Source organism: Aotus nancymaae, unplaced genomic scaffold (genome assembly GCF_030222135.1).
Source record: "Aotus nancymaae isolate 86718 unplaced genomic scaffold, 86718_ANA_hifiasm-v0.15.2.pri h1tg000007l, whole genome shotgun sequence".
NCBI lineage: Eukaryota > Metazoa > Chordata > Mammalia > Primates > Aotidae > Aotus > Aotus nancymaae.
The window spans coordinates 59,953,476-59,973,055 of record NW_026988418.1 but is presented as its reverse complement, the minus strand read 5'-3'; the positions used below and the strand labels follow the sequence as shown (position 1 = coordinate 59,973,055).

Genomic DNA, 19,580 nt, shown 5'->3' with positions numbered 1-19,580 from the left:
TCAGCCTGAAAACAGGTGGAATACAATAGTTCCTCTTTATCTGCAGGGGATATGTTCCAAGATCCCCAGCGTACATAGTGCTAAATCCTATATACACTATGTTTTTTCCCAAACATCCATAATCTATGATAAAATTTAATTTATTCATTAGGCATAGTAAGAGATAAACAACAATCACAATAAAATAGAGTAATTATAAGAAAATGCCAGCATCTCTACTCTCATGCTTTGGGGCTATTATCAAGTAAAATAAGGTCTGATTGAATACAAGCACTTCCATACTGCAACAGTCCATCTGATAACCAAACCAGCTACTACATGGCTAATGAGTGACAGTCAATCTGACAACCAAGCAGGCTCCTAAGTGACTAAGGGGCAAGTAGCCTAGAGAGCAGACAAAGGGATGATTCACGTCCCCAGCAGGACAAAGTGGATGGCGCAAGATATCATCACACTATTCAGAATGGCGCACAATTTCAAACATAGATTGTTTATTTCTGGAATTTACCATTGAATATTTTTGGACCACAGCCGACCAAACGTAACTGAAACCTTGGAAAGCGAAACCAGAGCTAAGGGGGGACCTCTGTATATGAAGCCCATGAAGCATTGGTAAAAAATGGCTCTCCAAAGCAGAAGGAGGTGGAAGCCCTAATTTGAAGCATGTAATTACCCCCAACATGGCCAATTCCAAGTTAGCAACATGGCCTCACTGGGATTGGAATTGGGAAGAGCAGCTTACAGTGGAGAAGGGGTAAGCCCGTGTGAGCGGGCTCCAACCTGCCACTGTGTGAGACATTTTCCTGGGGGACTTTTCTTTATCTTTGGAGTATCCTTCCTCTCCTTCTCCTGCCCACCTTTCAGACCTCAGATGAATCATGCCTTCTTCCAGGAAGCCTGCCTTGCCCGCTGAGACACAGCATGGACCAGCATGTGGAACTCTCCTTCACAACACTTAGCAGGTGGAAATGGCCTTTTCTTTTTGTGCTGACTGATTGCCGATTATCTTCCTGGCTAATCTGTAAGCCCCATCAGGAGGAAGAGAACTACGTATGTTTTTTTCCACCATTGTATCACCAGTGGCCAGCACAGCTCCTGGAACAATGTTGGTGCTTCGTAAATAGTTGATGAAAGAACGGAAGGAAGAAATGAACTGAGCCCTGGGCTGAGTGGGCTGTTACTAACACTGTGATTTTTAATCAAGGAACTGCATCCACTAGCTTTTTGGGTGTTTTTCCTTCTTTTTTTGCAATTGTTAAAAACCAAATGACGGAATGATTTCTCATTATTCTTTCAATACTAGGATTCTATGGATTTTGGGGTCAGAAAAGGACTGCAGTTCTTTAATGTTTGCAGTTGCTTCAGAAATGGCTCCACTTCTGCATGATGTGTGTGTGGGGTGTGTGTGTGTGAACATGCAAGTGCGTGTTGTGTCATAGCTAAGGGAAGATGGCAGAGCATCATGCAGGAGGGGAGAAGAAACCTTATGATGAGATGTTTTCATTTCCCTTTCATGTCCAAGGCCACAGGGTCATAAAAGAATCTGCTTGACAGCCATCCCTGTAGTATTAGATTCATTCCAGTGACTTTTTTTCCTAAAAGGCTTAAGTCTTCCTTGTAATTAAAACTGAAATAAGAAGCTCCAAACAGATGGCAAGCCCCTTATGGGCAGGTGTGAGTCCTAAATGTTCTTACAGTCCCTAAAAGCCCAGAGAAGCACATGCACACAGTGAGGATGCAGTCATACCTGTTGCATGATTAGCTTGAGATAGACATAGCCCTTGCAGAAGAGTTCATCTTATCAGTTTTGGTGGGCTCAAAATGTTCCTCCATTTTTCTGTTTGCTTAGGAACACAGGCAAAATATCCTCACAGCATTTTATCAAGTTTTGGTAGCTTTGAGCATAAATTATACAACCCTACAATTTACTTATTCTCAAGTCCAAGGACACTAGAGAACCTTGTCTCTGGAATTCCTTTTCTGTCCCTGCCCAGCACTTTCTGGCAGGCCCCATGGCAAAAGCAAAATCTGGGCACCTTGCCCTTTGCTGGTGCTGAATAAATTCCTTTCAGGGGGTATGGCTCCCTTGCTTTCATGACCATCCCAGGAATGAAGGGTGATAGCCAGGAGGGACAAACTCCAGGACCATGGTAAGAAAGGAAAGGGGCTGTTCCCTTTCTGTGCATAGCATGACATTGCCCTTACATGTGACAAAGCTACCTAGAGGCCATGAGGAGTGGGCCCTAGAAATCTGTGGGAATGATTTTTGGAGGCTATAAATGCCCTATGAAACTAAGAAACCTTTGGGGTGGGACTGCACTGTCTTCCACTAAATTGTGAAATAGTGCCTTAGGAACTCAGGGTGGACCTGTCTAAATAGTGGCTTGACCAGTGTAAAGAGATGACAGAGGAGCTAGCAAGGGAAGACTGGTTGTGATAACAACAACTCTAAATTTTTTGAGGCTTATGTGCCTGGAGCTATGCTAACCATTTTATAAGCATTGCTATATTTAATAGTTTTAGCAACAACATTATTATTACCCCCATTTACCCTACAAATGAATGGTCAGTCACCATGATGCCATGGTGACGACCTTTGGCATTCCTTGCATGGGGATTTCCTCCCTATGTTTTGGACTCCACTTTCCTGCCCTCTCATTTTGCAAAAACCTCAAGCTCCAAAACATTTCCATGAGTCATTGACTGATGTGTGAAATCTTACTTTCCAAGATTTTAATAATATAATGAGGATAGCTGCCATTTGTTGAACGGCTTTTATGTGCCAAGCACAGTGCTAAGTGTTACATATGTTCTCATCCTATAATCACGACTTTATAAGGGAGTATCATTATTATTCTGGTTCTACAGTTCAGGAAACCAAGAATCAGAGGGAGTTTATACAAGTTATTGAAAGTCACATTGTTAGCAGGAAGGAAGAGTCAGGACCAGACTTTTGCTTGTTCCGTTGTTGGTGAGCAGGTTTATCACCTTTCTAACGAGAGAACTTGACAGCTTCTTTGAATCTACCCGTGGGATGAGTATGGGTCTGAGCCTTCGTCGGCCCTGTATTTCTTAGGAATGAAGATCCAGGGATTATGTTTCAATGAACAGAAGTCTGAGGGTATCAAATCTGTGTCTACCAAGAAGAGGACCTAATGATGGAAGAGGATCCCAGAGACCAGTTGGCAGATGGGTTTTGTGAATGAAAAGACAAAGTGACCTGTCAGCAGCTCTCTGAGGAAGCAGGAAGGGATGGTCAGCACAGGCTGTTTTATGACTTCTGAGGCTGTGGGATAGGCAACCTTATCGTAGCCTCAGCACTACAAAGCACACAGTGCCCAGGCAGCTATGAGACTACGTCTGTGGGAAAACCCATATTTCTATGGACTGAATCAGGGCTAAATTAAACATGAGGATAATTTGACACATCTGAATTTCATCACCATTATATCACTCTGTAAACCTTGTAAATTTTCATAATGACATTTTTGTTAGGCTGGAGTAAGCTGTCTACATCTTAGGTGTGTTACTTTAAAACTACATTAACAGACTAATAAAATAAGGTGTTGGCCAGCTAATCACACGTAGTCATCTCCTCAGAAGGATCCAGGCAGCAAAATGAACCAGAGTTATGAGTAAGTGTCCTGAGGTGGCCTTGAGGGCACAGACCCTGACCATACCCTGTCTCTTGGAGATGATGCTGGGATGGCCAGAGCTGTGTACATGCCACCAGGCATCCCTCTCCCATGGGAGACTCTGTGATCTGCAAACCCCAGAATTTGTATAACCTGGAATCCTGGGACCTTGGAAATATGATCTATGACCTTCTCTGCTCACTTCATCTTCCTTAAGAACTGGACATCAGTATCATTGAGATGGCACAAGGGGCTCACCTGGATGGAGGCGAATACCCACCCATCACCTGGCATTGCTAAACACTGTTACATGTGGTGTTACTGTCATGACTTTTTAAAACTGAAGAACAAGATCAATGTTTGATGATGGGTCAGAGCATTTGGAATCAAGACTGTCCTGGAACTAACTGTGTTTGTCATAAAGTCATGTTTCTCATGTGGTACCAGGTCTATACGGGCCACTATGTCTAAACAGGACTCTGTCTCTGCCAGGCTACACAAAAGGTTTGATTTTTGTCCCTTATCTGCCTTCCAGTTCATGGCTTCCTCAATTGGCTCCCCATCCCAGGATGAGGCGACCCAGATATTTTCCCCTGTAGCTGTCTGCTCGTCCTTCCCTGGCCCCTCCCTTCCCTCTATACTGGGCTTCACTCCTGACCTGAGCTAACCTGAGCTTTGGCTTCTCTTTCCTGGTCCTGCTTCTCTCTTACTCACTTTCTTTCCTGATTCTTCTCTCCTATCAGAGCCTGGACCCCTGAGCCCTATAGCTTGGGTCTCTGTCCTATCACAGAATAAAGTCCACAGCTATCTCTAACCTATATGAAGGCTACACTGGGTGTATGCTTGAGAGGAAGCCCTTCTTCATTTTAGGGCCAGATCATCTGGAGGGGTGGGGGACTCCAGAAACTCATAGGGTAGCCCATGGCAGGTCTCCTCCAGAGAGTTTTCCCCTAAATGCTAGATCCCACTGATCTCTTCTTCTGCTAACCTTCTGTCACAGGGCATGCCTGTGCTGTCCTTGGCAATTATTAGTTGAATGACTCATTTGACAAAGACTTACTGAGCTCCTACTATGTGATGAATGGATCTCTTGATGAACACAGTAAACTTCCTACCCTCATTCTTATGTTCTTGTGGAGGAGACAGATAGTAAAATAAGAAAACCAATCATGAAATTAAGTATTAAAAAATAACTAAAGCAGGGTGGGGGAATAGAGTGGCAGGGCTTGGTGGGGGTGGGATACCTATTTTAGATTAGGATGATCAAGAGGTAATAGCTGAGCAGACCTAAATGTCGAGCAGAAGCTAACCATGTGAAGATCTGTGGGTAGGAGTGTCCCACATAGAGCAAACAGCAAGTGCAAGGCCCCAAGCCGTAACAAGGTTGGCATGTTGAAGACATAGCAGAAAGGTCAGTGTGGCCACCACACAGCCACAAGGGGAGGAGCGATTAAGATGCTGGAGACAGTCAGGGTCCTGAGTGTAGAAGGCAGGGTTCCTCCACCCCAGAACTATCAACATTTTGAGGCAGATTGTTGGATACAACGAGTTCTAAATTTCTCTTCAAAGAATGAGTATGTCAGTATGTTCAGTTCTTTGTCCTTCATTTTAAAGTTTAACTTTCTCATAGTTTCAGTAAACACCCTTTTCCACCAGTTCTAATCAGTAGTTCACATCTGTTCCCCTGGTCACCTGCTCCATCCTGACTCATTGTGGTCACTTGCTTTGACCTGAGTTACCTCCAATCACCTGATTTTACCTGAGTCACCCCAGTTACCAGCTCTGACCTGAGTCACCCCAGTTACCTGCTCTGACCTGAGTCACCCTAGTTACCTGCTCTGACCTGAGTCACCTTTAGTTACCTGTTCCATAACTGTTTTTCCCACCAAACCGCTCACCCTGCCACTCCGGCTCATACCCCTGCTCTCTTTAAAATAGCCAATCGGAATTAGCTTAGACTGTGTGGTCCAACCCTAGCCAATAGGGGAACGACACAAGTAGGGGCTACCTGTGTCAGGGATAAGAACCCCTTCCTCTCCCCCGTTCAGGTGTGCACTCACCATTGCTCCATCCGTGAGATGCACCCAGATGATTTTTTGTTGCAGATGCTTGTCCTGTGCACGTTGTTTTGCTGCACCCCTGGCCTCTACCCACTGGCTGCCAGTGACACCCCCAAGCTTCCACCACCCCTTTTATGACCACCAGAAGTGAGGTGGTCACAGATATTGCCAAATGTCCCCTAGGAGAAAGATCTCCCTCATTTAAGAACCACTGAACAAAGGCCATGGCAAGATAATTTTATTCTACATATAATGGAAATCCATGGGAGGCTCAGAGCTCAGAAATACCATTGGAATCTACATTTTTAAAGGCACTCTGACTGCTGTTGGCTTAAAAGGGTGTGGAAAACAAGAGCAGAGGCAGGATATGCAGGAAGAGGTCTAAGTGAGAGGCGACCCTGGCTCAGACTAAAAAGGGAGCAGTGGATGGTAAGAAGTGATTGGATTCCCACTACATTTTCAGGGTGAAGCCAACAAACTTGCCAGTGAATTGCATATAGAAGGTGAAACCAGAGGCAGAATCAAGATTATTGATTCAGAATCAAGTTTCTAGATTATTCTGTAAGAATAATTATGTCATTATCTAAAGTAGAGAAGACTAGGAGAAAAGTAGTTTGAGGGTAAAAAAATTTCTAAATTTGAGATATCCTTTAGACATCCAAGCGGACATGCCAGTAGAATATAAGAGTCTGGGGCCCAGGGGAGAGGTCCAGGCTGGAAATGAGCACCCGGAAGTCAGAGGCTCATGCCTGGGGAGGATGAGATCATCCGGGAAGAGAGTGATCTAGAAAGGAAAGCTAAGCTCCAGAGCACTCCATATTTAGAGGTTTAGAGAAGGAGAAGCCAGCAAGGAGGCCAAAGAGGAGGACCAATGAGGGAGAAAGGACATTAGGAGAAGGGACAGGGACATGCATGTCCCCAAGGCATCCTGGCACTGTTGTTACGTCTGCCTCTGACTGAGTAGTCGGGGAGCTCCTCAGGCACTCATCTGTGCTCAGCGGTGGCGGCAATGGTACTGAACTACTATAATGTACTATATTCAAGTTTTAGACAACCAAATGATTGAGCAAAAGCCACCTTGGTTAATCCTTACACTAAGAAATAAGTACTACTGATTCCACTTTACAGCCGAAGAAACTGAAAATCAGAGCGCTATAGCAACTTGCTTTCCATCACATGTGTTTTAAGCACGACTCCTGGGACTGGAACCCTGGAAAGTCTGTTTCCACATTCATGCTTTTTCTATGGTGCTCTTGGCCTCTGTCTCACAAGGTCCTGCTCAATGCCTGGCACAGGCCTTCATTTCAACCATGGCAGGAATACCTCGTCTCTGCACAGGCTTGTGTGAGTACATCTACATCTGCTACTGCGTTTGGAATGAACCAGCAGAAGCTCATCCAGGGCAAGTGACTGTCAAGATCCCTCATGTAACTAAGGCCAGAGCCAGCACTACCACCTGGAGTTTCACACTCCTGGTCCAGGTTTTCCCATCTTATCTTCTGTGTCTGCAACCGAGATGTTTCCCCACCCATCAACCATATCCAATCCAACAGCCCTAACAGATATATGGCGGAAATAGTATTATTCTCATTTTCCAGATTAAGAAACAGAGGCTCAGAGAGGTTCTGTAATTTGCTTGAATTATACCACTAGTGAGATTCTGAAGCAGGAATAAATTCCTCATCTCCTAAATCTAGGTATTATTGAACTGAAATAATTTACCCTTGACTTAGCCATTTGTTTTTATTTCTTACATGATAACTTTCCCAAACCATAAAAGAAAGAAGATATGAACAGTTTTTTCTAAACACCAGTATTGCCGGTCAGAATTCTGTAATAGGTTCATAGTCATTTAAGAAGTCAAAATGACTGGAAGATGAACATTTTGTGCACTGTGTCAACTTAAAATTATTATTTTTTGGCTTAATCATAAAATGCTTTAAAAAAAACCTTTGAAACATATTTGTTGCTTTATTAAGCTCTCTGCTTTCTGACATCTCCTGCTCTTTTTTGGAAAAATTCAAAAACAACAGCACTTGAAAACCCCACCCCCAAAATATTTTCTTTCATTTCCAAGACACAGAGATGCTGACACATGGGCATGAAATCTGGAGTCAAGCTTTGGTGTCTGACCTCTTCAAAATAGAAAATGAAAACATTTCTAAGGGTTCACACTTTCCCTGTGAAAACACACATACAACACTCTTGAACCCAGGTGAAAAGAAAGGTAATTCATTTCATGCACAAGAAACATTCTCAGTGGTGTGTCATTTCTGGGGCAATTGATTCCATTTGTCATTGCAAGTTTCAGAAAATGTGGAAATATACTCCCTCCCCCACCTTTTGGGCACAAAAAAAGTAAGTCAGCATTTGCTTTTTCTTTTAAAAACAGGTGCAATCGCAATGAATTTAAACATCTCTCTGCTGGCTTGTTTGCAATCCACTCAGCTCCCTGGGTGCTTGGCTCAATATCATCCACCTGCTTGGGAGGTGGGGGCAGGGCAAGATGTGACAAATGTCTCTTTTCTGCTATAAATGTTATTTAAAATGTGCAACTGGCCTGGTGACATTAATTTCACAGACAATAGTGGAATGAGCAGAGGAGAGAAGAGGATACTCTTAAAGAGATGAAAATTATCTCTAGAAGCAGGTCTCTTTTCTCCTCTTCTATCCCACCATGCTGCAACCTCAAATAGAGATGTCTTAGCTGCTGCCTGAAAAGCAGCATTAAATCTTTGGTCTGGACAGGAATTCGGCATTTGAGGGGAGATGTCACTAATAATCCTCTTTGAGTCCTACTGGTGAAAATGGGGCCCAGTGGGCAGGCATTTTACTAGAAAAGAGTTGGAATGAGCCCCAGGGGAACAAGGGTGAATACGGAATGCGGGTAGGCAAAGCTTCCATGAGAACTAAGAGGTAGGCGGTTTATCATCACTGATCTGTCCTCAGAGGCTACATTAGCCAGGCTCTCAAGAAAATTGGGACATGTCACCTCTGTGGCCCTAAGGTAGAATCTTGGTGTGGGTCACTCTTTCACATGCCCTCCACTGAGAACCAAAGGTCCCAGGTCAGTGATAGAATGCCCATTGGGTTGAGGGCTGGACTTAGGATCAGGATTTACCTGAAGGTATCAGCTCCAGCATTCGCATTAAGAACCTTTAAACTGTTTATGCCAGGGGAGAAATTTAAACTCTCTGAATTGGGGCAGCCTGGAGCCTTGCTCAGGGGAAAATGTTAGGATCTCTGCTCTGGTCAGAACTTTTTTAGAATTTTGACAATATCAACATTTTAATGGTGTCTTAGCCCTGTTGTTCTTTTAAAAATCTGCTAAAGGGGAAGGATATGATTCTGTGGGAACAGAAATTCCTTCCAAAGTCACTGAACCCACACTAGGACCAAAGCATTTATCCTAGTGGCAAGGCCAGGAAAAGCCATGCTACCCTCGTCGATGCCCAGTGACAGGGAGAAGGATGTCCTGTGCCCCTTGAACAATTATTGTTATGGTCACGCTAGGGGAAAAGAACCACAGAAAGATGGCTCTACACGCATGAAATGGGAGAAGCATGGTACAGAAGACGGCACCAAAGACAAGATATGATTGTTGTTGCTTCTTTGCTGCGTTTGCCTGAGAAAAAGCAAACCTTAGGGATAAAAACATTGTCAATAGTTCTGATGAGGTTGAATAGTTACAAAGAAGATAAGAAAATGGAGGAGGAAGAGGAAGAAGAGGAAGAGAAGGAGGAAAAGAAGGAAGTGAAGGAGGAAGAGGAGAAGGAAAAAGAAGAAGAGGAAGAGAGGGAGAGGAAGAAGAGAAGGAGAAACGGTCAAGGGGGAGGCAGATGATGACAGCAGCTCTCACTCACTGAGGGCATCTTTGGTGACAGTCACAGTACCTGGTACTTCATACATCTTTGTCACTTAATCTACACAACAGCTGTACAAGGGAGAAACTAGTCTCACCTTACAGATGAGGACATTGATGCTTAAAGAATGAAAGTTACTCAAGATCACACAGCTGCAAATCATAGAGCTGCGACTTGACCCAAGCTTGTCTGGCTTCAGAGCCATCCCGTTTGAAATCATGCTGTTGTCTATGCCAGTGGCTTTCACACTTTTTTTCACTATGACTTATAGTAAAAAAAATACACTTTCCATCATGAGCCAGGTTGCATATATATGTATATGTACATATATACAATACAACTAAAACAGATGTTTCATAAACCCTTTCCCTTGCTATATGCAATGCATATTAATTTTTGAAAATGTTACTCTATTCTCTCTTATTTTTTTCCCTAATGAGAGTTGCACACTAAGTTGATTTCACAACCTGATGATGGATCTCAACCTGTATTTTGTTTCTTTCTCTCTCTCTCTCTCTCTCTTTCTTTCCTTCTTTCTTTCTTTTGGCAGGGTCTGTCTTATGTTGCTCAGGCTAGAGTGCAGTGGTGTGATCATGGCTCACTGCAACCTCAACCTTCTGGGCCCAAGTGATCCTCCCACCTCAGCCCTCCTAGTAGCTAGGACTATGGGTGTATGTCACCACACCTGGCTAATTTTTTAAAGTTTTTTGTAGAGATGGGGTCTCACTATGTTACCCAGGATGGCCTTAAACTCCTGGCCTCAAGTGATCCTCCCACCTCAGCCTCCCAAAGTGCTGGGTTTACAGGCATGAGAGACTACACCTGGTGTTCAACTTGTAAAAACATTATCTTTTCTCTGCTCTATGGCAGTTGATTAGAAATGTCTTTGAACTCCTGCTTGATCTTGGTGGATGCTGGGCAGCATCTCGCTTCTGAGGCATGCTGCTGATTGTGTATTCTGGACCATCCCTCTGGCGAGGGGACATCATTAATAAAATATTTCAGAAATTACAAATATCTGACAAAGCCATTTGCTTGGAAAAGAGTCATTCCAGGAAACCATCCAGAATATATAATCACTGATCTCAGGCACTGACTGATAATATTTTAGACAATCGATGTATGCTTTAGCAAAAGAAACTATTTTCTCTGCTTTCAGAACCTAAAGAGCTCATCTGTTCTGAAAGGCTACACACCAGTTGCCATCTAACAACAAATGGTAAAAGAAAAGAAACATGCAAGGTGTTGTGGAGACTCTATCAATCACCCTCCAGAGTAGTGCTGTCTTTCTCAATTTGCTGTGAATACAACCAGGATCTGAAATTAGGTTGCTTTTCAGAGGAGCATGCACATCTCCACCCTGGTTTAGGATTTCAGGGATGATTTTGTTTCGGCAGCTACGGGCAGTGGCAGGGTTGGTTGAATCACATTTAGGTCATAGAAAGTGAAGTCCGATCAGGTGGCTCGGCTCGAGTCAGCCCGGACTCAGTGACTTCACTCCAAGCAATGTGCACACTAATTGAGAAAACATGTTTCTGTGATGGCCTCATGCAAAAATCCAGATTTACGAATTTTTTTTTATTCCTAAGAATTCCTTAAATATTTGCCGTGCGTGTCTATACAGCCTCCCGGAGCACTTTTCCTCCTTACTGAGTAGGGTTGTGTTTTTCTGCTGTGGTCCAGGTCAGGTTTTTAAAGGGTGGGATTCTGACAAAGGGTAACTGAGCATGCAGCCCCAGGCCTTGGGGAGAAGCAGGAAGAGGGCAGGAGAGGAGAAAAATAACCCAGACCTCCTGTGCTTTTCCTGGGGCAGAAAAAGTAATTCAAAATCCTTGAAAAGCAATTGTCCTCAATGCTCACTGAGGGGTCTCCATCAGGAAGAGAGCCTCAGCTTACCGGGCACTGGCTACATTCGGGGCTCTGTGGTACGAACTTTCCAGCACTCTCTACTTTCCCCTTCACAACTGCCTTCAAAAATCAGTCAGCCACATGACTCCCTTTCACAGATGAAGAAACTGAGGCTGATAGGGGTTAAGTTACATGCTCACAGAGCTAATGAGAAGTGAACTTGGACCTAAATCCAGTTGTATCTGATTCTGTGCCAGGACTCCTGTAAAATCCTGCCTGCCTATGGGACAGTCCCTCACTCCCCTCCAAGAAGCCTCCCAAGAAATCTCCTTGACATCCAGACCGCTCCCCTCTGGGAGGTCGTGTAGTCACAGAATTAGCACTTTTACTGGTTCCAGTTCTGAAACCACTTGCCATTGCTTTGTGTGTTAATTTAGATAAGAAGATTAAAAAGCCCGCAGACAAGTTTTGTTTGGTCTTTACAGATGTGGGGAAAGTGAAGACATTTCAAAGTTTTGGCTTTACTTGAAAAGCTCTTGAAGAGATCGGCCACATCGGACCTATGGTCCTTCAGAGCAACAGTTGACCTGCCCCTTAACAATGAGGCATAGCCTCTCTAGTTTTTCACAGCCCCAGTAGTCTCTGGCCTCAGCTTATTTATATTCTCTGATGAGCCATTAAGCCTTTTAGTTATGACTCCTGAGCAAGCTCCTTGGGGCAGGATCATGATTTATATTTATTTTGTGTCTCCACAGTGCCCAGTCTCCCAGGTAGCATATTAATAAGAATGCTAATTGAGAGAAGGAAATCTATCCAGTAGCCTGATATATGGTGGACCTCCTCCCCTGTGGGGCAAGAGCTATCTTCTCCTTTAACCACAGGTTCTATGTAATTCAGCAATAGCTGCTTAACCCTTGGCTCTTGGTCTGGGAGAGCACACATGCCCCACTGCCATAGCAAACTTCACTTTCTCTTTCTTCCCTGTAAACTTGAAGAATTCCTGAGACATTTAAAATCCTAAAGACACAGAGGAGTTGTTATGTGGAGTAAGGAAGCAAAACACTCTTAAAGCTGCCAGCAAAAATGGTCATTCTCAAGAAATGCCTTATTTAGAGAGCATTGCATAACATTTCTGAAATAAAAGTCTAAGGAAAAGTTTGCCTCTGAAAGAAAATTACAGTAGAACCTCCGTGAGTCTCCTCTTACCCAGACATTATGAGGCAAAGATAATTCGCAAGATGAAATGTTTCGGTAAAATTCTATCAAATTGAGAATGTTAATTACAGAAGGTCAAAATATCAGTGAGTAAATTCCTAGAGACGCCTTCAATGCCACCAAAAAGAATTTCTCCTCCCAATGCAGCAAAACTTTATATGCACAGAGACATAAAAAATACAAAGAAGGTATTATCCTACCTAAAACAAAAAAACCCATGAAGTGGGGGCTGCCCTCAGATTAGCCCTTCCAAGGGAGAAGGTGAGGAGAGGAAGCTCATGTTCATTGGTGCCCACCTTGTGCCACCAGGCCTGTGCTGCCGTTCTGCCTACATTTTCCCACTTAATGTACACAACAGCCAGATGACAGCATAGCTACTACTACTATCTTTGTTTTACAGATGAGAAAACTCAGGGACAGAAGAGGCCCTCCTATGTCTCCACATCCCTGGAGTGCTCTGTCCTTCCCTCTGCTTATCTAGTCCAGCACGTCTCAGGCAGCTAGAAACAGCACGATTTCTTTTTCTGAAAGTGTTGTTCATAATCCAAAGGGAGCCTGTCCCGCTTGGCATCACCCACACACAGTGGGGGTTCAACACACAGTCATCCATAGCGATGAGGCGGTACCTCAGTCTGCTGACCTCTGAGCCAGGTCTGCTCAGATCCAAACATGAGTTGGCATTTCACCAGACTGAGCAAGTGAGACATGCAAGTCACTCTATTTGCTAATGAGGGTTGTAATCCATCTGTGATGATGAGGGACTGAAGACAGAACAGTCTCTCCCACCCCCTAACCTGGGGAAGGGCTGAGCTCTTGAGACCATCCTCCCTGGGCTCACTTAGCAATTGCATAGAGGGGAGGTGACCTACACCCCCAACCCTGACTACTGAAGGAACAGCTGAAGGAAATGGGAAAATCAGACCATCGGTACTGATAGCAAATACTTTGTTGTTATTGGGAAACTATTCCTGTAGTAGTGAATTGAAACTGCCCAAGGTGAAGGGACTTCTGTGTGAAACTTGGGGGGTTCATTCCCACTGACTTCATAGCCAGCTTCTTCCACCTGCAGAAGCCACTGCAGGCAGTGCCCGAAGTGACAAAATATCTCAATCTGCCTAGTCTAGTGGTGGATTTTCAGGGAAATCCTGACTGTCTGACTCTAATAGTACTGCTACTAAAAATAATAATAATAATAATAAAGACTTCCCACACGTGAATGCATTGGCTATACGCTTAGGCAATTCAAATGCTCTGTTGCTAGTTCCATCTGACAGATTTCATCATCAGATTAACCTCATTTGGGGAGGGAACTCAAGTCTTCTACAGTCTTTCTCTTTTTCCTTCTCTCTCTTTCTTTCTTTTTCTTTCCTTCCTTCCTTCCCTCCTTCCCTCCTTCTTTTCTTTATTTCTTTATTCTTCTTTCTTTCTTTCCTTCTTTCTTTCTTTCTTCCTTCCTTCCTTTCTTTATCTTGTCTCTCTCCCCTCCCTCCTCCCCCCCTCCCTCCCTTCCTTCCTTCCTTCATTTTTTTATTTTTGGCTGGTTAGAAATCAGCTCCAAGCTCTGTAGTTCATTTTCACTCCTACTTGTAATGAGTGGGGCGTGAGTAGAAGGCATGTGTTCCTATAATGCCCTCCTATCTGCTGAAGATATTATTCATTTTAACCCTATGTACCACAAATAAATAGTTCTATTTTTTTGTCCCCCAGTGAGACCTTGAGACAGAGGAGAGAATAACAAGCTATTCTACTTGAGAATAAATCCAGTGCCACAAGCACCAGCCCTCCAGTGTAGTGTTGCTAGCCCACTTTCTTCAATGAAATGTCACATTAGCAATTCTCATTTATTTTCGCAGCTTGGGCACAGTTGTATTAATTTGATGTCAACGTGTACTCATGCTGTATTACGTGCAGTCAGTGCTGGGGGGCTTCTGCTTCAGGGAAGGAACCTCCTGGTGCCAGAGTGTGATCCATTTAGTAAAGGAGGGAAGGATTTCCTCCCAGTGCCGCGGACTCTGCAGGCAGGCAGTCTGCCCGTGTTTTTAATAACACATGGCAGAGAAGGAAGCGGCCATGCTCTAATAGCACCTGTCCCTTCACCTTACTCTTCCTGGTTTTCTTTTCCCATGTGTCATTTGTAGTCCGCTTCATTCACAAAAGGCAAATGGTGACACCTGGTGAGACTAAAGCACTGAGGTCCCTGCCGATGGTGGCCTAGAGTCTGATTTGCTGGCTCCTGGAGGATGAAGCCCAGGAGTTGAATTCTGAAGACCCAATTCGATGATTAACCATAGATACCCCAACAATAGGGCCCTTATTGATAATTTCCAAAAGATTTCTCAACTAGGAGCAGCATTATCTTTTAATACTCTTAGACCTCTATGAGGGGCATTTGGGGTTGTTACTATGACTTCTGACATCTAGGAGGTAAGGCAGGGATACTAAACTATCTGGACCGTGCAGACTGGTCACGCTTAACCAAGAATTGTCCCCAAATGCTGACAGCTCCATTTAGAAATGATATTAATCCAATATACTTGCCTAATGAGTTGGGGAAGTGAGGCCTGAGAAGTTTAGCGATTTGCTCGAGGTCACAAAGCTACTTCCCTTCCTTTCTCACGAGTGAGGAAACTAGAGCAAGAAGTTTACCCAAAATATAGGAGAAGAATATCAAAGAATCATCCTAACATTTTAATCTGATTCCTACTGTGTCATAGTCTGAGGCCCCGAAAGCATGTAAAGTAACCAGAGAGGAGCAATGAAAATATCGTGAACCACCAGAAAGTCTTCTCTATTGTATGTTTTCATTCTTCTGGTGTTTCCTAAACTCTGTGGCTGAAGGTTTATTCTCCTGGGCTCAAATGGTGACATTTCTATGCTTGTGCACACCGTAATGGAAGACCTAGGACCCCAAAGCCTCAGTTTTCCCATTTGCATATCAGCCTCAGGATCATCCTGATCTCATTGCCATTTGGAGTTAGGATCTTAACTGGTTCCTCACTGTTATCAAGAGAGGTGTCATGGGAATGGATTAGCGAAGGGTCATTCATCCTCATTTATTTACCCAATGCCACCATACACTGTTTTTTCAAAATGGTCCACCACAGAATTGATTTCTCGGGACTGGCTAAGCCTGAGAGCTGATAGTTTGTGAGATCAGAGGTGCAAGTCAAAGAAAGACACAGGAATTCTTTCTGTGTCACAGAAAGGTGTTTTTTCTGGGAGTATGTGTTATTTGTACACAGATATCCAGAGATTTTATGCAAGCCCTCAGCAAACCTTCAGTTGCCTCCTGAGAGCAGAGGATTTGCTTCCAGCAAAGGTCTCTAAGGCTTGCTCTAGACTCTGAAGTCCCTGAAAATTCTTACTGGGAAAAGGTAAATGGCTGGGCCTCTAGTCCCGGGTCTGGCACTGACATCCGCTTGGGGATCTGGGCCTTGGCCCTGCTCCATGCCCAGCAGAGAAGAGCAGTGGCCGAATCTCTGTGTAGTTTCCCTGCTGCTCTGATGCAGGGTGCTGCAGTAGAGCACTCCATGAATGAGCAGCAGGAGTGCTCAGCGTGCTTTAAAAAGTAAAGTTGTGTGGTTTTTTCATCAGTTTAATCTTGGTAATGATGAGAAACTTCCCTCGGGCTCCAGCCCTGCCCTGCCCTACCCTACGCTCCCTTCTCAGCCAGGGCCCCCTTCTCAGCCAAGGCACAGATTGCTCCCTGAAAGAGAATGAGAATGTGAAGCCTCATCCCTTGCTCTCACTGGCCCTTGGGGTGGGGGAGTTTTGGGGTGGGCAATAGAAGAAGGCAAGAACCTCATTCCTTGGTAAGGGTTAAAAGTAGGGAAAGAGCCAGCAACACTGGAATGCCTGCCCTGAGTGGGCCTAGTTCTCCGTTTCTCTGGTGAGTCTGGGCTGCTGTCAGAAATGCAGTGGTGCCAGCAGCTTGTTGTAAAATCCTCTGAGGTACTCCTATACATCTGTCAAACTACTGTTCTCATGCCCCAGTGATCTTGGCTTCCTATTTTGGGTGCTTCCCCCCAACCTTCAAGGATTCTCTTTTTCACCTGCATAAATGATGTTGGGGAAAGAGTGGGGTAAGAGTTGGCAACATGTGACATTATCCCCCTTCAACAAGAGGAACGTTCGCTTTTTGTGTGAGTCAATTCCAGCCAGGCCAGTCTCAGCCCCCGGACCCGCCCTACTCCTCTGACCCTCTGGGAACACTGCCCATCATGAATGGACATTTGGGTTGCTCAGGTTGACACATGACTTATTCAACAAAAGAGACTCATCAGGTTTGATAGAGTCTTTCTTCTGTGATTCTGCAGAGGAAGCTTCAGACACTCAGGAGGAAACGGTGAACACAGAGTAAGAAGGGCTGGCAGGGGCCAGTGGCTGCTGCCTTTCTGCACTGCCTCGAGAAGGGGAAAGATTCCCCTCCAGCAGACTTAACTGACAGGTTCAAGAGTTTGAAGACCCTGGAGAGAAGTTACTGGTGGGGCCTCCACTGTCATTTCTACATTTGCAGAATGCAGCTGGCTGTGCATGGGTTGGGAAGGAGGGGACTGGCACTGGCGGTGGGTGTGCCCAGAGGATGGAGCCAGGACAATTAATCAAGTGCCTTTTCTACAGGATTTTCATTGGCCTCGGATGACAGATGGGGCAGAGGCACCCAGGAGAGCACTATTTTGGTTTCCAGCTGGGAACGTGCACTAAGTTTTCCTTAATGCCCACAGCACCCAAAAGGCTTTGCTGTAATACACTTTAATGCATGAAAACTCATAAATTATCCTTCGAACTGTTACAACTTCCAACCTGGAATAACTTGCAAAAACCAGCCTAGCAAGCAGGTTCTTTTTTAATCTCTCAAATCACAAGAGAAGAAAAAGTTCAAGCGCGAAACACCTTCCTTAAGAATCTCAGAGATTTTTTTTTTTTTTAAGAAGGAGGTTTGTAATTAGAGGGAGCTAAGCTGCTTGTTTCTGCTGGCTCAAAGTTGGAGTTCCCTGACCCCTGAGTCCTCTCTCCCTCCCTTAGATCCTCCTTGCCTGAACCCAAGGTGCTGCCCGCCCCAACCTTCCACGCCAGCTTCTCCCACACCTGGCAGCAGGCAGCTGGAGATGAAGCGTGTGGCCCAAGTGGCAGGGCTGAACCTTGGCGACCTCGGCCTGAGGTTGTCCAGCTCCACTCCGTGGAGGGCTCTGGTATGCCGGACGGACCCCGGCCTTGGCTCCCAGGCTTCCTGCATTAACCCCCAGGTCCCTCAGGCCGGACTCCCAGCCTTTCCAGTCACGCAGAGGGAACTGCCCTAGGTCTAGCCGACCTGCCCGCTAGTTACCCTACCTGGGGGCAGCGCAGCACTTTCCCCGACTCGGCGCTCACCTCGGCCCTCGCGCTCTGCGCTGCCCCCGCGGTGAAGGCCACCACTCCTCCCGCCCCGCGCGCCTGCAGCCCGCGCATCCCTCTCCGCGCCCATTCGCTCTCCCTCTCTTGCGCGTTATCCACTTACAGACCTCGAGCTGGACCCTGGCATGGCTGTGGGCTTCTGCAGGCGCCAGGGCTGCCCCCTGGACCGCAGGCCATCTCGGGACTAGGAACTCCACGACCAGAACGAACGCTGCTCCCTCGGTCCGACTCGTCCTCCGGCAAGGGTCCCGCGCCCCCACACCCACTTGGGACATTTCTTAGGGCTGCTTTTCAGCCCTCAGGAGCCTCGGGGGTTAACCAGAGAGCTCACCAGACCGGTATCCTTGCATACTTCCCCGAGAAGCCCAGTCACCCCGGCCCGCGCCCGCGCTGCGCCCCTCTCGGGATCGGCTCGGGGCAGCCTGACTCACCGCTGCGCTCCCCTCCGGCTCCCAGCGCTCTCTGCTGTGCCGGAGCGCCGAGCTGCTCTCACACAGGCTTCTTGAATTCTTAGCCCCTCCTCCCGGACTCTTGAGTCACACACTCTCCAAATCCTGGCCCCCATCCCTCCCCTCCCCACCCGCAACCCCGCACCTGCTGTGGCTGGGCGGTGGTGCCCGGCTGGAGGGGGTCCTGGGGACTAGAGACCTATCGCTCCTGGAGGGTTAGCCAGACCCAGCCAGAGAAGGACTTCAAACCTCCAGAGGTCAAAGGGAAACCCACTGGGGCCTAAGGGGCCGTGCGCGCAAAGCTGGGAGGGGGATTTTCTGGGGCACCGGCGGGGGTCGTTGGGCCGACTGGCTGGGGCTGGGCGGAGTTGCTCGCAGCTTCCTTTACCCCTCGCCCTGCCCCCACGCGTTGCCCGTCTCCAGTGCCTCCCTGGTCTGCCCAGCGTCGCCCTCGGTGCCCCAGGCATCGGCTGCTCCCCGCACGGTCTAAGGGAGCTCTTCTTCCGGGGTGCTTTTCCTCACCCCTGGATAGGTGAGCACCCAGTAGAAGCTCTGCGACGGCCAGGTGCCCAAGCTCCTCTGACAAGGGAAGGCGGCGGCAGAACCAGCTAGAAGGCCCCCAGGTACCGGCGAGTCCAGCATGGGGACAAGGGGCAGAGGACTTCAGGAGTCAGGTGCTAGACCCCGCCCTTAACTTAAGACCTTGGGTTCCAGGAGCTTCCGGAGTCCCTGGCCCCTCCGAAACTGTGTGCAGGGCTAATATTCTTTTCTGGGTCAAAGGTCCGCAGCTTTTGTCAGTTTTGCAACGGGTCTGTGACCTCGGACTGACATAGACAGCTAACTTTCTGCCCAGACCCCCATGCTCCTCTTTCCACACTGCAGGACCCACGCAAATTCCCCTTTATTCTCACTGCTCCACCTTAAGTGAAGTGGAATCTTCTTCCTGACCCTTTAAGATTTCTTGAGTTCCCTGGATTCAGCCTGACAGGGTACCTTGCCTGACTTACCCCTGCCCCTCTGCCAGGGCTGTTCCCACCCCAGCCTAAAATTAGCAAGGGAGAAATATCCCTGAAATCAGATTTGTCACCAAATGTGCATCATTAATTGTAACATTTC

General features: G+C 46.3%; 1 protein-coding gene across 1 annotated transcript in view; it reads right to left on the bottom strand.

Annotated features, from left to right (window-relative positions):
* The window catches only part of NGF (nerve growth factor), a 51,344-nt gene extending 32,822 nt beyond the window's left edge, over positions 1–18,522 (bottom strand). Inside the window, exon 1 of the mRNA XM_012466664.2 lies at positions 18,447–18,522. The gene's annotated coding sequence lies outside the window, so the exon portion shown is untranslated. The remainder of the gene's footprint in view (positions 1–18,446) is intronic.
* Positions 18,523–19,580: the final 1,058 nt, after the last annotated feature.